Genomic DNA, 15,175 nt, shown 5'->3' with positions numbered 1-15,175 from the left:
ATGTAGGTTCTCACTGCTGCATATTCAGCTCCACTATTCTGAGACTCTCAGGTATGGGACTCAAAACGTTTACCACATGAGTACACACGCAAGACAGCGATTCTTCTGAGTGCTCTTGCATCATCTACCAATACTGAGTGAAGAATGTAAACATAATATTATTTGAAATATTACTTAATGATGTAGGTTAACAGAAAAAGTAACATTTAAATACTATCTTACCACTGAAGCTCATTAGAAACTATAAACATTACAATGGGCTGCTATTTTAACACATCACCATGAAAACATTTCCAGTGTTATTAAATTGTGCTTTCTCCAATGCCAATGTGTCAATTGCATCTGGTCCACAAAATAAACTTAAGAGTCATTTGCAAGCATTTGATTACCATTGACAGATTATCCATGTCATTACCCATATAATTCTAAAACTACAGCACAATTAATGAGGAAGTAAATATCGGCCGGAAATATACTTTCATGTCAGAGAAAGATGGTGTACATTTTAGTGACTGCAGCTACTCTGATGAAAATGAAGATCAATGAACAACTCATATCAGCTGTACTGCAACTAGCAAGTTGTAGCCATTTTATTTTATTTATATATTTTGTTAACTAGACTGAGGCCCATTTCCAGGGTGGACCAAGACCACTGTCTGGTTTAGAAATTTAATCAGTCACTAAGCAAGCAAAATGAGAGGGAAGAGATCAAACAAATGGTTATAGGATCAACTCAATTCCGTGACAGAGAAGGATGGATCCCTGACTATGACCTAGGTGACCTAGTTTCACCTAGTGAGCCTTGCACTTGAAAAGCCAAATGGGAAGATAGGAAATGTTGAGGAATTTTACCAGTTCTCATCTGAAACATTCCTGTGTTTTATGATTGACATTACAGATGTGTCCAATATTGCAGCCCTCTGAATTCTAGAATGATCCTTTGTTTCTCATGTGCAGTTAGACTGTGAATTACATTTATTTCCCAATGAGGCCAACATTGTCAGGATTCTGCAGCATAGCACACCTCTTAAAATACTTGATACCATTGGGTGAATCCATTTTGCCATTCAAGTCCCCTTCTTTAAAGATACTGAAAGGTATATCAGATAGAAGACCAGGGATTCTCAGAATTTGTCATCTCAGATGGTAGCATTTTGTAATTGCTAGCATGGTATCCTGGGATACTCACATATGAAAATTATGTGGCCCCCTGAAGGCTCTTTTTACATATCTGGCCATCTAGTGGGTTTATATGTATATATATTTTTGTTTACCAGGAAAGTCCAACTTGGAACAAAGCCAATTTTCAGCAGAAGCCCAGGGAGAAATGCTCCAGATGCATGTCTTTGTGATGTGGGAGGAAACCCACATGAATGCAAGGAGGACATACAGACTCCACACAGAAAGCACCCCAGCTAAGAAGCGAACCAGAGAACCTCTTGCTGTGAGGTGGCAATGCTATCGCTGTGCCGTATATATATGTCATGTTGTGAACAGGAAGTTCAAGTACTACTCAATACACACACGTGATATGCAGAAGACATTTTTTATTTTTCTAGCCACCTAACCACCTAAGCATTGGTGCATGATGCTCTTCTGGAAGTCATGAACTTTTTCAGAAGATTCAAACAATGACAAAACACATTCTGATGCAGATGGAGATTACCTAAAGTACCTTTTTAGGTGTTTGGACACATCTGGTAGTGTTAACCAGCATGTACCTGAAAAGACATCATGGATGCTCAACATGCTTAGAATGCTGCACAGTATATTAGTATTAAAGCATGCAAGTTTAAAAGTTTAGGGCATTGCAGACCAACCACTATATTTCCATTTACAGAACACCAACAGGCTGAAGATGATTGCATTCTGGAAGATGCTTGGGAAGAACTATACCAGAAAGTAAGAAATACCAGTATGTCTAAACACAAGCAAAATGGTACTGTTTGGTGGAGAAGTGTACAGTGATATGCCACCTGTAAACAAAGCAGAGATTGACATGATGTCCACAAACTGTGTGCTCCAGTGAGATCATCTACTTAGGTCATGATGAACACTACATGTGATGACTGCATGTTACATATGACATTACCATTGATTGCTATCTCAGATAAGTTATGTATGTATTTATTTATTTATTTATTTATTGAATAATTAATTAATTCATTCATTCAGTTTGTTAACTGAATATGTGGGCTACTTTAGCAACGCTTTCCCCTGGTTTAAGCTGCTCATAAGCAGAGTATGTGATTCTGCAGCATTAATATATATGATTTTGTATTACACATAAAGCTAGCACTGCAGGCACTTAGGTTGGAAAGACTAAGGGTGGTGGAGTCTCTACCTTCATTAAAGGCAGGCACACCTCCAAACTGGTTTCCCAGCATGATGCACTGGAATTACTTCAGGTGCAAATGGCAATTGGCAAGACACCCATCCAAGTTATAGCCAGCTATAGACCCTCATCCATGTCTTAGGACACCCACTCCTCCTACCTGGACCTATTTGACTCCATCAAGGTACCTTCTAACACCAAGATCCTTGGTGACTTCAACTGCCCTACCATAGACTGAGTGAACTATTCCTGCACTAATGCACTCACCAAACGATTCCTTGACTTCATCAACCCTAACGCACTAGACCAGCTGATCTCATCCCCCACAAGGGGAGATAACATACTGGACTTGGTTCTCACCAACATGGAAAACTGCTGCACCACTCCCACAGTATGTTCTTCCCTGGTGAAATCAGATCATTAGTCTGTCTCATTCAAAGATTCTATCCCACCCAACCCCTCTCCAGCCATAACCAGGCTAAAAAACTACTCAAAGCTGACTACAACCTCCTAAGGGAGGGCATCAGCAGCTTCACACCACCACCACCCCCAGAGGATGCAGACAACTATGCTGAACAGTACAACAGTGCAGTATAGAAGCACCTGTACAACTGCATGGATTCAGCCATACCCAACATAACTAAAACCTGCTCCTCAAGGAAACACAAACCTGTCTGGTGGACATCCTCTAGCAAAAGGCTTTATAACAAAAGGAAGAAACTGTGGTCCAAGTGTAAAAAAGAACAAATTCCAAATCAGAAAAACTCTCTCCTCCACCTCAACAAATTAGATCACTAGTGAAAAACTCCATAGCCAATTATGAATTGAAACTAGCCTCCAAAACAAAGGGAAACCACAAGTCTTTCTTCAGTGGCTTTAGGAACCTCTACGGCAAAGTCCATGTTTGTTCCGAATTAGTACTTAATGGTATTACTTACACTGATCCTGCTGACTTAGCCAACCTGCTAGCTGATAGGTTCAGTGCAAGCATCACCCTTTTATTGCCCCCCCCAAAGGCCCAGTCAACATCCCCAATATTTGTCCCATACCTCACATCTCCATAGATCAAGTGTTAAAGGCCCTATCGAAGGCAAAGAACACAGCTTCCATGGGACCTGATAGTATCCCAGGCTGTATTCTGTACCTTCTCCAGCAAGAACTAGCTTTGCCATTGAGTACCCCACTTAACCACAGCCTAATTACAGGCTTCATTCCAGCAGAGTGGAGAATCGCCATCATCATCCCCCTTGCACAAAGGTGGTGCCACTACTAACCTGTTAAAACTATCGCCCCATTAGCTTGACAAGTCTGATCTGTAAAAACATGGAGCATATTATCATGGATCTCATAAACAAGGACATAGGCAATCTCCAAGCACTGAACCCGACCCAATGCGGACTTTTCAGGGACAGATCTTGCCTATTGAACCTAGCTGATGTCTTTGAGACTGTGTGTGGATATTTTGCACTTACACCTTGTTTGTGTGGAATTTGTTCAGCACTGCCTTTTAAAGTTTTTTCTTTTATGTTTGAGTTTATGTTGTTTGCATTCTTTGAGACTGTCACCAAGGCCCTGGATGGGGGAAAGTCAGTACATACACCTTACCTTGACCTGGCCAAGGCCTTTGACACAATCCCCCACTCAGGCATCATTGAAAACCTAACACAACTTAGTATTAATCCCTAACTCATCAGATGGAAGGCCAACTGTCTCACAGATGGGACCCACAAGGTCAAAATAGGTGCCACCACCTCTGACAGCACACCTTTCACTAGTGGTGTTCCCCAGGGATCTGTCTTGGGACCCCTACTGTTTGGCATCTACTTCTCAGTGGTCCTAGCAAAGACAAAGGGCCTTAATGGCCAGGTTTGTGGATGACTGTAAGTTAGGTTCTGTCATTGACTCCACAAATGATGTTAACATACGGCAAAAAGGGTCTCACAGCTACAAATAACTAGTGCAAAAGTCATGGCCTTAAGTTAACGTTAAAAAAATGTATTATCATACCATTTGGCAAAAATATGGCCCCTACTGATTACCACATCAATGGCAACTCCATAAGCACACAACCTTTGGTGAGGGACCTGGGTACTCAGGTTGACAACAATCTCACATTCGACCATCATGTGTCAGCAGTAGTCAGAAAAGCCTTTTAATTGTTGCATCTCACAAGTAAAGGGATTGCATCCAGAAAAAGGAGGCTATTACTTCTCTTTACTCCTCCCTCATTAGACCTTTAATTGAGTATAACGCCCCATTTGGTATGTACCTCTCCAAACACCTGCACTGATGGAAAAGGCCACAGAAATACTGCACAAAGTGAATCCATGGCCTACAACACCTGTCCTATGTGGACAGGGTCTAATCGCTATCATTTTACGTGGTATCATACAGACTGCTCAGAGGTGATCTGTGTCTCACCTACAAGGCAATATCAGACACTGCGCTACTAGAGATGCTCCATATCCATAACTCTAACTCCTCATGCATTACCCACTTGATAGGCCTAAATCTAATATGCAACATCAACAAACCGGCTGGAGAGACAGGTGTGTCTCCCAGAGGCTGCCCTGTCCCTGGAATAGAATTACCATACATGTCAAACAGAATACCTTGCTGACCCTCTTCAAGCACAGCCTTGATGAGTGGATGGAAAACCACAAATTTGTCCTAGGGATTCCACCTTTGTCCCTTATTGATATGGGTGACAGGTGCTGACAGAGGCTTCTTCTTTTGTGGATAAACTCTAGGCTTGTAAAGGCCTCAGGCCATTAGCCTAGTAACCTCCTATGATCCTATGATTATACATAGTTACAATTAACACTGCAGCATTTACTCATAATATTGAGTTTTTTATTTCCCCTGCAGAATTATTACGCTGTACCTGCACTGACTCTCATAACACAACTAGAAGAAACTGATTACAGAATGTACTGAGGCCAATTCTGAGATACGTGTGGGGAACATAGCCTTGAAAACACGTGCATATTTAATGACTGCTTTTCTTCCCAGTAGTTAGTGTGCTTGTAAAAAATGCAAGGTTATGTACCAGACATGGAAATGTACTCAGCATGTTTTGTTTCAGGCCATGGGCAAGATGAGACTAGGGTAGCAGCACTTTCTCCTTCTCTGCTTCTACATATATTTCTGACAGGAAATTATTTTTAAAAAAATTCTAAGCAACTTAATTTAGTAAATTTCAATAAATCTTACAGTGCTCGAGGATTGTTATCAAATAGTTTTTTACATATTCCATTATTTTGATTTTAAAACAGAACTGTTCCAAACAAATGGAACCAATTAGCAAAGCTCTGCAGCTGCAGAAAACTCAGATATCAGGCATTGAAGATTCTTTAATTGATGTAGAAGAAAGACTGCATGAAGATGAAAATAATACAGAGTTCCTGTTAATGCAAAGTACTCTTCTCCTAGCCAAAATGGATTACTTGAAAACAGATCTTACAAGGGTAACATCCACATATTTGGATTACCTAAAAGAACTGAATGTAACAATATGATTAATTATTTTTATCTTCCTGGCTCCCTAAAATTTTAGACTTACCAGAAGAACTCTCATTTGGAAAAGAAAGAGCACATAAATCCTTAGTTATTCCTGCATCTAAAAACAAAACTTCTCTGAAATCTATTATTGCTACAATTTTTCCTCTCAAGATAAAGCACTTGTTGTTAAGGCTGCCTGAGCTAAATCACCACTCAAAATAGATGGATGTAACATTGCTTTTGATGATGATTATTCTGCATTAGGAATATCTGAAAGAAAACAATTTCTTCCTCTCATTACAGAAGTCGAGAAAAAACAAATAAAAGTACATCTGCTGTTTCCTGCCAGATCAAAGATTTTCCTTTCAGATGAAACTAAACTCTTCATAAATGTGGACTCTGCATTGTCATATCTATAAACTAATAAAATATTAGAACAAACAGAATATATGGATTGGTCCATTTAATTCTTGAAGAGACAAGCAGAGAAAAATGGATAGAAGGTAAATGAAAAGAAGAACAAATTAAGAGACAAATGACTGGTTTCTTAATTTATACATAAAGAAAATAACAAAGTGCTAACAATTGTTTTTTTCTCTTTGTATAAATATGTCTATTCTTTATCTTCATATTTTTTAAATAATACTGGAAAAGATCTCATACTCATCTATAACATAATCAGAAGTTAGAAGATCAACAAGACGTCTGCTATTACAAGGTAACCTAAACTTTTTATGTTATACTTACCTTTTTTATAAGCAATCAATACTTTCTTGATATGTAATAGCAAACTATTATTAGGTCATTTTTAGAATCAATCCTTATTTAAAAGAAGCATATAGCCCCATACCAAGATTTACACCATGGTGTTGCATTCACAGTTGGTTACCATTAAGCCAATGCATGCTCTGTGTCTGTGTGTTAGCTGTTGTTGCACTGAATTTGATTACATTACACATCTAATTCTCTAAGGTGTCTTATTCCCAAAAATGGTAAATTATTTACTAAAAAGGAGTTTGTGCTTCAAGTGGCATTTCATGTTTTAAAAACATTAACAGAGAGAAAATGCCATACGGGGAGATAAATAGATAAATATATTTTATGAATGTAGATGTGGCTCTGCCTGACTCTAATTCAGTGTAACATTTGAGGAGTTGTTTTACTATTACTAATAGTATAACTTGAAAGTTGCTTACCTTATTAGTGCATGGGCTTTGATGATGTATATGCGTTGTGCCTTACCATTTAAATTGCTATGTGTTTGTTTTTGGGAGAGGAGGATAATTATATTCTCTATGGATATAGTTCATGTTATAGTTTGCAAATGAAGGGGCTGTGATGCATGGAATAGATTTAAAATAATCTCTCCTTTTAGATTTGTTATATGTGTTCCTTAGTCTTGATAATTTGATGACACACTATAAAGAATTAGAGAAAAATGTATTCATAAAAAGTAGAAGTAAAGTTTTTTTCTACCCCTAGTGCTTAAGATTTCTCATTTTACTTAAATACTTGAAGCTTTCTCTGGTAAACAGTTTGAGCTTTGTGAAGTTTCCTGCCTATGCAGAGAATCAGAGCTGCTAACGGCTGTTAACAGCTCCTAATTTTGATTGGTGGACAGCTTTAGAAGGTTAATTTAAATAATAGGTGGAGCCTATGATTAATGCAATAGCTCAAATGTCACAATGTTATCAGTTGAGCAAAGTTAATGAAATCATAAGATTGTGAATGGGGAATATGATAAAACACTTAAACTCTGATTTCTAGCTAACTTAAATTAAAATCTAAGTTATAGTGTACTGTTAAGACAACATAGCTTAATAATATAATTCATTATGCTATAGTAGGTCACCAAAAGTTTATTTTTTCTCTTTCTAGATGATTAGTTTTTACATGAAATATAACCATATGGCCATATCATTTCTGTTATATAAAGCAGTATAGTTTGTTACTTAAGACAAGTGATAAAAAGCTATGCAAGGCATGTAAACCAAAGATTTGGTGAATGTTATAGTTACTATTTACATTAAGACCTGTCAGAAATGTTGCTCTTTAGCATTTAATAAGGAAAAAAAATACTGCTGCATGTAATATGATATATTCTTGTGTACATTTCTTGAAGATTATATTTGAATGTACATATTAAGTTGTTTCATAGAAGAATTATATTAATAGTGATGCCAATATATATATATATATATATATATATATATATATATATATATATATATGTGTGTGTGTGTGTGTGTGTGTGTGTGTGTGTGTGTATATATATATATATATATATATATATATATATATATATATATATATATATATGCCATTGGCAGCCTTTTTATTAGAAGTTTGATGTTAATGTCATGAGTATGTTATCATTACACTTGAAGGTATCACATACAAAACAAAGTAAGAAACAAACCTTCCCCAGGATTTAATAAAATCCATGTAGGCATAGAACCTTCCACAGGATTTAATAAAATATGTGTAGGCACAGAACCTTCCCTAGGATTTAATAAAATCCGTGTAGGCACAGTGTAAGGCTTACATGGAATTTATCTGTGTACATGGCAACAGTACCCCCTCAGCAGTGCGCCATGCAAATTAATAATGGCACACTTCAGAGGGAGAGCCAAGGAACACAGATATTGAATCAGGGTAGGAAGAGGTGTAGCGGCTAACTGTGGCTGCAGATGAGTCTGAGACTCCCTACAATGGTCCCTGCTACTGTAATAATGTTGTGAGGTGTGATAAATGTATAATCTATCATTACAAGAATGTGTTATGTGTCCCCTATTGTTTTTAATTTTTTTTTGTTTGTTTTTAGTGCATGTTTGCCGGGTGCAGAGTGCAGCAATGCCAAGCTGTACTCACATATAGACAAGCTGACACCTGGCAGACATATAAAAATAGAAACTGGATGTAATTAATTATCATAATTAAATGCATTTATTTATTTTTTTTTCATTTACGTTTGTGCAGCACTGAGCATACCAGAGCCAAGAAGAGCTCATACATATATGGCAGACACCTGTCAGACATCTAAAAATAGAAACTGGTTGTAATTAATTATTTATTTAAAGTTCTGTTTACATGTGTTTGTGTGGCACACCATGGTGCACAGCAAAGCTTACATGTAGCTCAGTAGTATATGTGAAGGTATATCAGTTTTCCTAATATCCAAGTAGCTACATTGGTAGAGTTACAGCTATATGTGTAGTAGGTCCTGAGTTTGAAACCATAGAAGGCAGAACATGTCTATAATTTGCTGAGCTATTTTCTTTAGAATTTAATAATAAAATTGTAAAATATGGCACTGCTGCACTCTGCTCAATCATGCTAAGCACTGCAAAAAGTTGTTAATGGCTGCTAATTTTTGGGTGGTGCTATGCCTCACTTAAACCACTGTTGTGAGAGTTCTCATGCTGCTTATCTTTGCTTAGCTGGTTTGTGAGCTGCTAAGCGATGTGGCGATTTTTTGAATCTTGCTGAATGACATGTAAGGGTGGGAAAGCAGCCTATATTAAGCACAATAGGCAGGACATCTGCAGAATCCATTGGAGTTCAATCAACTGTTGTTATGACTGGTGGTGTTCAGGGAGCTGTGCGCTTTCAGGCACAGAAGTGGGGCATTCAGGTGTCCAGGGTCATGGTTCAGCTCCTTGTAAAAATCATGAAGATAGGCTGCTGCAGGGCAGCTTCTAGGGCTCAGAGTGTAAGGCAGAGGCCTGCAACTGTTTGGCCAGTGAACTCACCAGTGTTACTGGTATCCCCCTCATAGGTGAGTAGGGTCGTCACCACCATAATGATCTGAAAAGGCAAAAGAGGGGTCCAAGAAGTGAGGGCAGGGAATGCTCCACAAATATGTAAGTAATTTATCCTCTGCTTTACCAATATGTAATCTGAATGTCTGCAAAACTGATATGCATAATAGTGTGCTTCTCTCCCAACAACTGCAGCTGAGAGGACTCACAATGTCGATTCCCATGCCAGGAGCCTGGCCAGGTTGCACCATGAGTGTGGTTAGTATGGCTGCATTATGCCAACTGTAGTGCAATAAGTAAGAAGGAGTAAAGCATTAAATGCAATAAAGTATATACAATAAAGTCTGTGGTGTAATAAATGTGAAATTAGAGCTGTAGTGCAATAAATGAATAATAACAAGTGTAATTCAATAAAAACAAGAAACAATACCAATAACAGCAAGGAAAATGGTGTGCATCAGAATTGTCTTGTCATAACCATTGCAGTAAGGCTGTATGCATTGAGTCTGTAAGGTAAGGCTGCTGCAGTCACGTATAACATTATAATAGCTGAAGAATGCAAAGCTAATGGGTGCATACTGCATTGCTTAACTCATAGTACTGTTCAAGGCTGTTTCTAGGCCAATACTGGTCACACAATGCTCTATCTTCTACAGGCTTCAGGTAATAAAGGTATATGGGTGAGGTAGCCCACTCCATGGCCAGAAATTGTGTGTGGACTTCACAGATATTTCAAACCAGTAACAATAATATGTGCTCACCAGTATTGTTGAAAGTGAAATAAAGAAGTAGTAATATATGCTGTATGGTTGTATACCATGCATATGTGTTCTATTGTCACTGCAGTCTAGTATAACACTGTAACAGTACTATAATGCTAGAGTAAAGTCCTGTACCTTGTTTTGCACAATTCATAGTATGTTTCTAGGTGATCTCCAGGGACTTATCAGTCTCCCTGTAGTCAGTAGTTATTCAGTAGCTCAGTGTGTTAAATTTCATGCACACAGTACTTTTTGCTGCACACAATCCCGGGTTCAAATCCAATGCTATGTAGCACTACATTTTTAGTATCCGTCATGTAATGCTCACAATTTCCCTCTCCCCAAGAAAAGAAAAATGTTATGGGTGATGGGTGAGTTAGCCCATATTATGTGCAGATATTGTGTTTAGATCTCAAAGAATGTTACACTCACTAGCAAGAATCTGTTCACCAACATTGTTGAGTCAGGAATAAAACTGTGAAATCCGAGTATGGCTGTATCTCTTGCATGTCTGTATTCAAACTCAGATCAACAAATTAAAACCTAACAATGCACCAGGTAATGATGGAATTATAGCAGAACTCTGCAAGGTATTACTTAAAGAAGCCTTACATATAGTACACATTTTTTTCTACAGTTAAAGACTTAACAGAAGTTCCTCCCTCCTGGAAATATACTCTTAGCTCCCCAATTTTAAAAACTAACAAAGATCCAACTGAATGCTGTTTGTACACACCAATTTCACTTTTAAATGTAGATTATACATTATTCATGGCAATTCATGCTAATTGATTAAAATATAGTCCATCTTCCATGATTAATGAAGAGCAAACTAGTTTTATTCTAAACAGGAATGCTTTTGATAATATCAAAAGAATAATAACAGTAATTGACTGTAAAGATGAAAGGGAATCTAAGATTAATGAGTCTAGCCATTGATAGTGCTTTTGACTCTGTGCATTGGAAATATCTTTTGTGAGTCTTATAGGAATGTAAATTTTCAAGTAAATTTAAACATCTTATAAATCTTATTCATGACAATTGTTTTGTATATGTTAAAATAAGTACATTTACTTCTGATTCAATACAAATTTTACCCCTGCTTTTCACTCTAATTATGGAACCTTTTGCTAATTTTATTAGGTCAAATTTAGACATAAAAGGTATTAGGATAAATGTTAGTTCAGTTTCTAAAATACAGTTATTTGCTGATGACATTCTTCTGACACTGAATGACAGAGATAGTTTCCTTTTTGCTGTTTTTAAGACAATGGATAAGTTTCAAAAAACTCTGGTCTCCTCTTTAATGATAAAATAAAAATACTACCATAAATGTCAATATTGCTAGGATAAATGATAGATTTACTAAATAAATTGTCAATAGAGAAAAATGAACTATTTAGGCATAATTATAGCAGATAACATTATTAATATAATAAATCACTGTTATACTAACAGCATAATCAGTATAAAGAATCTAATAAATAAAAGAAACGTTTTTTTCTTCACAATGGAAGAGATAATATCTATAATCAAAATTATTATTTTACCAAAAATCCTATATGATATTTAATCATTATCTTTACCTCCATCTAAAATATGTATTCAAATTTTAATACATTAATTTTAAAATGTATTTGGTTCCCCAATAAACCAAGAATTAGCTTAAATCATCATATAAGGGAATAACTGCGGTGGTGGTGCTGCGGTAGTGCTGTCTAGTGCTGTCGTCTGACAGTAAGATGTTGTCCCGTTCGATTCTCAGCTAGAGCGTCTTTTGTCTGGAGACATGCATGAATGGGCGTACCTTCGTTGAAGGTTGTGCGTCAGGGCTGGCAACTCGGCACGTAAAAATCTACTGCCAATCATTAGCAGACCGGAGTTCTGCTGTGGCGACCCCTAACTGGGAAAAGCTGAAAGACACAACAACATCATATAAGGGACTGGACAGTAGGAGGGATTGAACTTCCAGATCTAGAAATATTTAGATTCTTTATCATCAATTATAAAAATAATATCTCTTTGGATAAATAATATTTACACAGCCAGGTGGAACAAGTTTCTAGATGCCTTTTCATTAAATTTAAACATAACATAAACTCTAATCATTATCTTATACTATACAATAGTTTGCATTGGTTGCTAAAAGATGACTTTTCAGAATGGGGTCACCAGACGACTGACTTTTATTTTATTTCTACTATTTTAAATACCTTTAGAAACTTAATTTATAGAAATCCAACATATAAGGCATGGATTTTCTTCTTTTTTCTATGGCATACACTCAAAATAATATTTTCTCTTCAAAGTTAGACACAATAATTACATTTAAAGAAAAAAAAATGAAAATCTGATGTATTGGTTTCAATTAATGAATAATGAAAAACTGCATTCTGTTGATTATATCAGAAGTGAATTTGATTTAAGTAAAGGTATGTGGTTGGCTGTACAATCTTGTAGACATACCTCTCAACCTGGAATCATCAAAAATCTGGACAAAGGCCCATGAAAAATAGGTACAAATCTGTACGCTGATTAACATAAAATTTGCATGCATAATTATGCAACCCCACCAACTCTGATGGAATTGTGGGATACCAACTTTCAAATGCAAACTGAAGAACAGGCAACCAAAATATGGCCCCAGAATAGAGCACATTTTAAAGTTATTGTTTTGACCTTTTTTTCCGGTAAGCAATGAAACAAAATGCATGAACCAATAATAACAAAACTGCCCACATCAGAACATTTCCATCACAAGTCTACACAAACTTCTACAATCCACCTGTATATAAATATGCACAACCTTTGCAGAATTAAAAGTCATCTAAATAATTCCACATTAAAGAGATCTGTAACTAATGAAGAGGTTGCTGCTAGCAAACAACTTTATATTTCATTATTTCATCTACAAGTAAAGTGCCTGTTGCCGTTGAAGAATAAATTGCCTATGTTACATTAAAAATATAAGCTAGTAATAGGGAATTGATGGTAAACTGATAACAGATTCATAGTTACTAGGTACCTCTGCCAAAGGAGGACATTCTCAGGACTGCAGCATCCACCCCCCTTAAAAGAACAACAGTACAGTATCAGCAATCCATCTACGTACTGTGGGAGTAGAACCCACAGCCTTCTGCAACAAAAGCAAGTATACTACCTGTTGTGCTACTAACAATGCAAGTATACTTGGCATATGCAACACTAACCTTCTATTTCCATGAAGAACTGTGCAGCACAAGAAATCAGGAAAAAGCAAAAATGTATTGGGGGGGGGGGCAAAGGCCCAAAACAGGGGACACATTTTAAGCATTGCTTGTATAATCTTAGAAAGTTGCTAGAATAAAATGTTGTGTTACCATGCGTTTCCTGAAATCAACAGTGGTAGGTATTAATGTAGAGAATGTTATGTAAACTGCTAGATACTGAAACTAGTAGCCATTAATGTAAACAGTTAGATAATGACAGCGGTGGGCAGAGCCAGATCAAGAGATAGGTGACCTATGCAGTTGCCTTGGGTCCATATTGTCTGGGGGTGGTCATGTTGGCTTGGGAGCCAATAAAACATAAACTATTCTGCAAATAAAACAAGGCTGAAAACTTCTGTAAACACAACAAGGCTTTAGGACTTTGAGGGAGAGTTCTGTAAAGAACAGCAAGCCCAAGAAACCTCTGTGTTAGGACAAAATCCAGATATAAATTATAGGGTATTTGTTTTTTCATTGAATGTTCATTTAACTACTTAAATTGTTAAAGGCTCTGGGAGGTTGGTATAATGGTTAAGGTGTTTCCCTTACAGGCACAAGGTGTAGGGATTGATTTTCACATGGGGTCATTGGCTAGGCTTAAAATGGCTCACAAGGGTAGTTAGCCTATTACTAACCTATGAATACTGAAATTGGTGGGCATTAATACATAGTGTGTCATATAAACTGTTAGATAAAACTGTTGGATATTAGCTAACAATATTAGACAATGTCATACTAACTGTTAAATAATGACAGCAGTTGCACATAAAATGTTAATATACACAGTTCCACACCGGATGACAGATACTGATAGCGGTAGCTTTAACTCATTCGCCAATAACGCTGCTTCAGTAAACTGTCGAAAAGTGCCTAAAAAACATCTTTAGAAAATACAATCTCCTGTCCACTCATACAGCACACATGATTATAAACAAGAGTTGAACATCAGGCATGTAGTTATTGATAGTGTGAATGTTTCCTTCTAAAAATTATATAATTATGAACAAACAAAAAGTTTCAAAAAAAAAAGATTATATTAATACTGTCAACCCTGCACTAATCAGACGCTTTTAAAAACTGCAGTTTATGGACAATTGTCTGACATCACTTCACCTTCAGCCAGTCTATTCACAAGTCAGACGTCCATCTGAAAAATAAACTGTGCTGGCTGACTGGTTTCCCATGCTCATTCCTTGAACAAAATTGGTCTCTTGGCAAACTACTGACAATTTACAAGTACTATTCACTCCACTAGAATGGCACAAGTTAGTAGTTTTGAATGAGCAAAAAAATATTACAAATGTAAAATTCCCTTATAACCTATTCACTGCCATGTTTCTGTCTTTAAAAAACTTGTAGGGTTATCACTTCTTACAGATGCCTGTTTCCCCTTACTTGTTCAGATGTAAGCATGTGCTCAAAAGCAGTTGCATGAGTTTACCATTTACTGCTATTCTTCACTCCGCAGGGACAGCACAAATGAATCGCGTTGAGTAATGCACTGTTTGTGGGATCAGTGTCATGTCAGAGCTGGATTACATTGTTGAGCTCTATTTAAGTACTGTCTCA

The sequence above is a fragment of the Protopterus annectens genome, chromosome 5.part0 (genome assembly GCF_019279795.1).
Source record: "Protopterus annectens isolate FY-2018-M chromosome 5.part0, PAN1.0, whole genome shotgun sequence".
NCBI classification, from domain to species: domain Eukaryota; kingdom Metazoa; phylum Chordata; order Ceratodontiformes; family Protopteridae; genus Protopterus; species Protopterus annectens.
This window is presented reverse-complemented; position numbering follows the sequence as displayed.